The sequence below is a fragment of the Chrysochloris asiatica genome, unplaced genomic scaffold, assembly GCF_000296735.1.
Source record: "Chrysochloris asiatica unplaced genomic scaffold, ChrAsi1.0 scaffold00397, whole genome shotgun sequence".
Taxonomy (NCBI): domain Eukaryota; kingdom Metazoa; phylum Chordata; class Mammalia; order Afrosoricida; family Chrysochloridae; genus Chrysochloris; species Chrysochloris asiatica.
The window spans coordinates 1,081,868-1,090,325 of NW_006408915.1; the positions used below are offsets into that span (position 1 = coordinate 1,081,868).

The following is an 8,458-nucleotide window of genomic DNA, read 5'->3' on the forward strand; positions in this document are numbered from 1 at the left end:
ATATATACATACATACATGGAAGCTTGAAAAATTGCATTGTCTTTTAATACAATCTTTCACACGAAGTTTTTGAAGCTCTCTCCTACATGCAGATAACATGCGTAAGATATATTAAGAATTAAAGAAGACACGTGTTTTCCTTGAGTAGGTTTCTGGGAAAGGTATTGACAAATTGACATTTTCATAGGGGAATACATACATTTTAGATTTATTATTGTTACTAATACTTTTTGAAGTAATCATTTAAGTGGAGCTACCTACTATGGCACTGTAGGGTCTGCACTGGACTGAATCACAAGGTCAGAAGTTCAAACCCACTAACTGCACCTTATAAGCCTTACACATGGCTATTTTGAGTCAGAACCAACTCAATCGCACTTAAAACTGCAACTTGTATAGGGTTTCCGAGGCTTTAAGTCTTCGGAGCTGAAAGCCTCTTCTTTATCCTGCACAGCGACTGACAGGATTGAACCTTGGACATTATATATAGTTCACTGTCCATTGCTTGTTGTATGGAGCCACCAGACTTCCCCAGCACACTTTGTTGTTTTTTAAGTGCTGTGGATTCTGTTCTGACTCACAGAGACCCTGTATAGGGTTTCCAAGGAGCAGCTGGTGAGTTTGAACTACCTATTTTGTGTTGCAAGTCAACCTTGAGGTGCAAGGTTGCCACACCAGGACTCCTCCAACACACTTAGCAATAGCTTATGGGTGTTACGTCTTTCATGAAACACTGGGTTTGCTACTGGGAAAAAAAATGTATCCTATGATTTTATTAAATAGATAAACAAAAATGTAAACCCAGGCTTCTTTGGAAGGTATTTGGCCTTTTACTATTGTTCTTGGAAGATTCAGTATTGTTATTTTAGAATTACCTATCCTGTGTAACACTTTTACCAGTCTTTTATCTTTTTTTTTTTTTTTTTTTTTGTAAGCAGGAAGGAGCATTGACTGACAGCTGGATAACAATAGTTGTAATTGACATTAGAATTTTATGCAGCTGTCTGTTCAAACAAAGCATAGAACATGTTCAGTGGTTTTTCTTTTTTTTTTTTGGTGTGTTTTTTTTCCCCCTTTTTTTCTGCTGTAGATAAGGATTGGACTGCTGTCTGCAAGGTCAGTGGTTCCAACCCAATAGCTGTTCCTCAGAAACCCTGAATGTTGTGTTGTTGTGAAGTGCCGTTGAGTCGGTTATGACCCGTAGCGACCCTGTATAGGGTTTCCAAGAAGCAGCTGGTGAGCTTGAACTGCCGACCTTGCATTTCAAACGGCTTTGCAGTCTGGCGCATTAACCCACAGTGCCATACCAGGACTCCCAGAAACCCTGAATAGGGTGGCTTAAGTTGAACCGACTATGGAACTAACAGCAACACTGTTTTATCACATAAAATACTTGTCTTGTGTTTGCATCTAATACATAAAATGTGCTTGTGGAATATCATATTCTCTTTTCCACAACACATAATGTTTTTCTTGGACTTTATGAAAGAAACAGGGTTCAGAAAAGTTGAGGTATAAATAGAACAGTATTAATGTTGTTTGTTGTTGTTAATTTCTTTGATATCTTGACCAGTTGCCAGCCCATTTTGATTCTAAACAGTTATTTAACTTACTTGAGCCACAGTTTCTTTTCTGTAACATCTAGATGATTGCAATTAGGTAATTAGTGCAGATATAGCATTTGTAGACAGAGAAAAACATCAGGTTCAAAAGGCTCTTTAGAGGAGATGATGATGTTGTTAAGTGCCGTTGAGTCAGTTCCGACCCATAGCGACCTTTAGGTTTTCCAAGAAGTGGCTGGTGAGCTTGAACTGCCAACCTTGCTGTTCAGACAGGTTTTGCGGTCCAGCACATTAACCCAACATAGTATGGGAAATTCTGCAGAGCTGAAAAATCTGAATAAGATGCACATGGGGAATTAGTTTGATAGTGTTTAGAATGGTAGACAGAGACAACAGTGTGAAAAAGAGTTTGGACCTGATCTTTAGTTTAATTCTAAAATACTAAAAGAACTAGATTTATCTGGTTTTGCTTGAGGCCTGCAATATGTCAAACTTTGGGTTTATACATATGAAGGTTAGCAAGACCAGTTGGAGAACTATGACATTAAGGGTGTGTGAAGGATGGGAACCAGAATCCAGGTAATAGGAAAGTTGTTCTCAGTTTATCTTTACTGAATAACATTTAATTAGTCCGTAGTAAATGCCAAGCAATGGGTTAAGTTTCTAACATGCTATTAGTGTATAAGGAAGTAAATAGAAGACGTCACTAAAATGTACCCTTAACTATGGTAATTTTGGGGTTTTTTTAAAAAAAGCTTTTATTTTGAATTGAGTGATAGTTTACGTGGGAGAATATTGAATTTACACTCATCCTATTGTATTTTGTTTTATTGCAGTGACTATAATCCCCTTAATGCATCATATTCAACAGTATTTGCTTCTATTCCCTCTGTTTTTCGTTTTTTTTTGTTTATGTTAACAAAAACACTCAGGAATATATAATTATTTAAACAACCCAAGGACACATTTTGCCTCCTGGCTACCAGCACAAAACCTTTTTCTTTCCATGAGTCTAGAGTCCTCAGTGCTCTGTCTATCCATGCCATCATCTCTGCCTCCATCTCTCGTGTTGTTGCTTCTCTGGTTAGGGTCCCACATTCAGCTCCTGCTCTTCTCCCTTGATAGGCCTAGGGTCCTCTGTTCCTGGCATGTAAAATTCACTACTCCCCCCTTTATGTTACAAAACATCTACCTTTACAGTTGTGACAATCTCTTTTAGTCATGGTAACAATTACTCACTATTGAATCAAAAGAGTCTTATCCCCATCTCCTTTCACCAGACCCTTCTTGACAAGATGAAAACTATTCAGTGGGGATTCTACCTTCCCCCACACGCTCTGAAACTAAACTCCCTCTTGAAAATTTATAAGCCAGATACTTCATGCCTTTACAGCCCCCCTCCCCCATTTTATGTAGCCAATGTCTAAGTTGCCCATCCCTATCAATCCTGTGTACAGAGGGGATAGGTTTGGTCCTTGATGTATCAGAAGACTCCTTCCCTCTTGGTTGGTATTTTAGCTATAGTGTTTTAAATTATTGGAAGGGCTTAGATTAGGTACTTCTAGAATAATTTGGAAGAAAGCAGAGTGAGTAAAGGGAGACCAGTTAAGAGATTTATTTCAGGTGAGAAGGGATGTGTTTTGAATTGGTGCTAAGTTTATAGAAAAGATGAATTCAGAAGAACATGAGAGAACTTTTGGGAAATATGAAAATACCAAAATGACTTCTGTTTCTGTCTTTCACATTGGTGTTACCTTGGTGGTGAGGGTGTGACAAGGTGAAGGGGTCTTAGATGAGTAATTTTGTTGTTGTTAGGTGACATTGAGTTGGTACTGATTCATAGTGACCCTATGCACAGCAGAACGATACTGCTTGGTCCTGTCTCAGTCTCACGTTGTTGCTGTGTTGAGCCCATTGCTACTGCCACTGTGCTAATCTTTCTCATTGGGGGGGTCTTCTTTTTCTTTTACCCTCCACTTTACCAAGCATAGTGTCCTTCTTCAGGGACTTGTCCCTCCTGACAGCATGTTCGAAGTATGAGAGATGAAATCTTGCCATTCTGGCTTCCAAGGAGCTTTCTGGCTGTACTTCTTCTAACACAGCTTTGTTTGTTGTTTTGGCAGTCCATGGTTTAACATGATAAAACATACGTTTAACATTCTCCACCACCATGACTCAAATGCATCAATTTTTCTGCAGTCTTCTTTATTCATTGTCCAACTTTTACATGCATATGAGGTTGTTGAAAATACCATGGCTTGGGTCAGGTGCATGTTAGTCCTTAAACTGACCTTTGCTCTTCAATACTTTAAAGAGGTCTTGTGCAGCAGGTATGCTTAATGCAATATGTCGTTTGATTTCTTAACTGCTGCTTCCATGAGTGTTGATGGTTTATCTGAGCAAAACAAAGTCTTTGACAACTTGAGTCTTTTCTCCATTTATCTTGATGCTATTAGAAGTTCCTTGATATATGTAAGGAGAGATACTAAGGAGGCATTTGAAAAGCTGGGTCTGAAGCTCTGAATGGTCTCAACTGGAAATATGAAGTTTTGAGTCATCAGTGTTCTGAGGTTAATTGAAACTAATTATGGAAAGAGTTGCTCATATAGAAAGAATATATTGTGAAAGGTGATGATCAGTAACCTGTATTAAGAATTTACTTTGTCTTAAACGCAGTACTAAGTTGTTTTCCTTTCTTTAAATGTTACATTGATTCATCTTTAAAATCCTAGAAGGGAGGGATATTAATCACTCCCTTTTACCAATGAGATAACTACAGCTCAGAAAGATTATGTGACTAAACTGATATACAGCTTCTGGCTTTGGCAGACTTCACTGTGTGTGTGCGTATATGTGTGTATATATATATATATATATATATATATATATATATATATATATATAGTTGGTTTTTGTGGTTGCTGTGGATTCAGTGCTGACTTATGGCAACTCTACATGTGCAGAATAGAACTCCATAGATTTTCCAAGTTGTGATCTTTCAGAAGCAGATAATCGGGTATATCTTCCGAGGTGACTGCGTGGTAACCGCATGAGGTAATTGCTAACTTTTTGACTAGTAGTTGAGTGCTTAGCCACACTGGGATTTATTTATATATGTTGTTGTTGTGTGCTGTCGAGTCAGTTCCCACTCATAGTGACCCTGTATAGGGTTTCCAAGGCTTTAAATCTTTGAAGGAGCAGAAAGCCTCATCTTTGTGGTTTGCAGTCCAGTGCATATCATATGGAGCCGCCACACTCCTCTATATGTGTGTGTATGTACATGGTGTTGTTAATTGCTATCAAGTCGGTTCTGACCCATAGCGACCCTGTATAGCGTTTCTTAGGAGTGGCTGGTGAGTTTGAACTGCCAACCTTGCTGTTCAAACTGACCTTATGGTCCAGTGCTGATCCTACAGTGCCACACCAGTACTCCATATATGTATGTGTGTGTATGGTGGTGTTGTTAAGTGCCATAGAGTCGGTTCTGACCCATAGCGATCCTGTATAGGGATTCCAAGGAGAAGCTGGTGAGCTTGAACTGCTGACCTTGCAGTTCAAATGGCTTTGAAGTCTGGCGCATTAACCCACAGTGCCACACCAGGACGCCTGTGTGTGTGTGTATAAGTACATAGATAGATAGAGATTGAGACTGGTATGGTGCTGTAGGATCAGCAATGGACTGTGAACCACAAGGTCGGCAGTTCAAGCCCACTAGCTGCTCCTAGGAAACCTTATACAGGGTCACTATGAATTGGAACTGATTCGATGGCATTCAACAACAAAATATATTGTTAAGTGTCATTGATGTCGGTTCTGACTCCTAGCAACCCTGTATAGGATTTCTGAGGAGCAGCTGGTGAGTTTGAACCGCCAACGTTGGAGTTCAAACCGACTTTGCAGTCCAGTGCATTAACCCACAGCGTCACACTGGGACTCCATATACACATGAGAAAGGCTTCAAAAAGTTGGTGGAAAAATTCCATGATCTTTTTTTTTTCCTAAGTTTTTTTTTTTTAGTTTTTATTGTAAATTGAGTGATAGTTTGCATGGGAGAACATCAATTTTATGCTCATCGTTTCATTGCAATGAAAATTCCATATCTTTTAATGTCAGTTTTCCATAAACTTTTGGGGGCTCTTTTGTGCGTGTGTGCATATGTGTACGTGCACATAATTCAGTTTAAGGAACTGACTCATGACTGACAGGCTCATGCGATTTGGGGAGCTACTAAGTCCAAAATCCTTGGGGTAGACCTGCAGAATAGAAACTCAGGCTAGATTTGATGTTTCCGTGTTGCGTTTGAAATCTGTAAGGCAGACTCACTGGCTAAAACTCAGGCAGGAGCTAATACGGCTGTCTTGACGCAGAATTTCTTTTAAGAAATCTCATTGTGTGCTTGCAAGCCCTATCTACTGGGTGAATAAGACCCACTCACATTCCCAAGTGTAATCTTTATTTATTTACTTAATTGTCATATATAGGCAGAAATTATGAGATGGGCTATATTATGTCTGGGCGTCACCTAATGTTAACTTACAGTTTTCTGATTTCTAGAAGCTCGTTATGCTTACCCTGTTAAAATCCTAAGTTCTCTAAAGTTGTGGCTTTCATATCTATGGAGTGGACTTTAGGAGTGGGTGGCCAGGGACAAAGACTTGATGGGCTGTTCTCTGCACTTGTGGACTTTTTGTGAGCATGAGGGTAGTTCTCTGGTGTGATCTGTGTCAGATAAAGATGAGGACAGCAGAGTAGAATGAGTGGAAGAGGTTTATGAGGAAGAAACAAAAAACCATAGTGATAAATAATAATCTTGTCAGTGAACAAGTATTTAGTGAGTACCTACTTTGTGCCAGGTACTGGATTTGGCAGTGGAAATGGGCTATATGGAACTTAATGGTCTAGTAGGCCAGGATATATAGTAAACTTGTAAAGAAGGTTATTTCAGATGCTAATCAGGGTTTTGGAGAGTAAAAAATAAGATAATTTGGAAAGAGTGACTTCAGGTACAGCTTTAGACGTGGTAGTCATGGAAAGGTCATGCTGCGGCAATGTCATTTGAGCTGAGACCTGGATGGGAAGAAGCAAACCATCATACAGAGATTTGGGAAATATGTGTGAGCAAATAATGTTCAAAGTACAAAAGCCCTGAGGCCAAGTGATACTTGCTCAATGTAAAGAATTAGAAGATGACTAGGAAGTCTGGAGTATAGTGATTAAGACTTAGAATAGAGGTTTTTATTAGTGGTTGCTAGATAGATCATGTGTGGCGCTGTGAGTTAATTCGCCAGACTGCAAAGTCAGTTTGAACTTTAAGTTCGGCAGTTCGAGCTCACCAGCTGCTCCTTGAAAACCCTACACAGGGTCACTATGGGTTGGAAACGACTCAACGGCACTAAAGAACAACAGCAGATAGATCATGTAGGACTTTTCTTGTAGATGAAGATAGGAATTCCGGATTTTATCTATGTATTGTAGTAAGGAGAGGCATGATCTGATTTAGGATGATGATAGGCTGCTGAATTGAGACAATAAGCGTTGTATAGAGGCATTGCTATAATCTATTTAGTTTTTTTATTTTGTCACCATGCCCTAAACATTTCCAAAGTATGTAGTCAGTAAATTTATGTTGAATGAATGATTGTACTCATGGTGTAAGAGCAGTTGAAGGCTTCTGTAGGAATCAAGTGAGAATTAGAAGGTGGCTTAACTAAGTTTTTTTTGGTAACCATGATACTTTAAAATTGTGAGATAGAATTTCGAGTATGTAATGTGGAAAAGAATTGAGGAAGATGCCCTGATTTTTGTTTTTTTACCTTAACAATTGTTTATAAGGCTATTTATTTTACTGCGGTAGGATTGAATTTTCAATGTGTGATAGTAGTGGGGAGTCTTGGTGGTTTACTGATTGGTTAATGCACTTGATTCTCACCCAAAGACTGGTGGTCTAGTGCTGAAAAAAATCAACCATTGAGAACTCTGTGGAGCAGAGTTCTACTCACACACATAATGGGTTGCTGGGGGCTCCAACTAGTTTGGCATTTTGGAGGGATGGTAGTGGCAAGGTTTTACTTAGCAGTTGCACAGAAATGGCTTGGGTAACTGTGCTAATGTTCTTATTATAGTCCTGCTCCACATGTTTTCCCCTAACTTGACTCAGTGATGATTTTTTTCAAGCAAAGCTCTGTAATTTGTTAATTTATACTCAGTTCAGAGTATATGGAGAGCTGATTTAAATGCAAGACAAAAAGCTTTAATCTTAAGATTTAGCATCAGCCTATCAGATTTGCCACTTTTGTAAACTATCATGGTCAGAACCTATGAACTATGGAATCACAGTTCTTTGTTTTTTTTCTTTTAACTTATTCTGATATTTTTACATGGTCTTACTACTGCCACCTTATCTGAGGTAGCTTATTAAGTTACCATTAAGAGTTTGGGCCAAAATGTTTAACCAGTGCTCTGGAAGCGTGGTGGTTACGAATCGGGCTGCTAACCTCAAGGTCAGCAGTTCGAAGCTACGAGCTGTCCTATAGGAGAAAGATGAGGCTTTCTGCTCCCATAAAGATTTGCAGCCTCGGAAACCCTGTGCAGGGTCACTATGAGTCAGAACCGACTCCATGGTACTTAACAACAACAACACTGACTTATCCTCCTGTGGTGCTGTAGGATCAGTATTGAAATGAGAACTACAAGGTTAGGAGTTCAGACCCACCACCTGCTCTTCATAAACCAGATCCCTATGAGTCTAAAATGACTCAACTACGCTTAACAAAAACAACACAGTCTTATTTATCTTAGCATTAAAATAAGCCTTATTATCTGGTAGAGAAAGCTACCCTACATAATGTCTTTTTTCCCCCGCACCCCAAAATGTTTTGGTTCTTACTGAGGTTTT

The 8,458-nt window shown here is 39.1% G+C and overlaps 1 protein-coding gene across 1 annotated transcript in view; it reads left to right on the forward strand.

Annotated features, from left to right (window-relative positions):
• The window catches only part of LOC102829559 (inositol monophosphatase 3-like), a 38,387-nt gene that overhangs the window by 1,053 nt on the left and 28,876 nt on the right, over positions 1-8,458 (forward strand). The window lies entirely within an intron of this gene.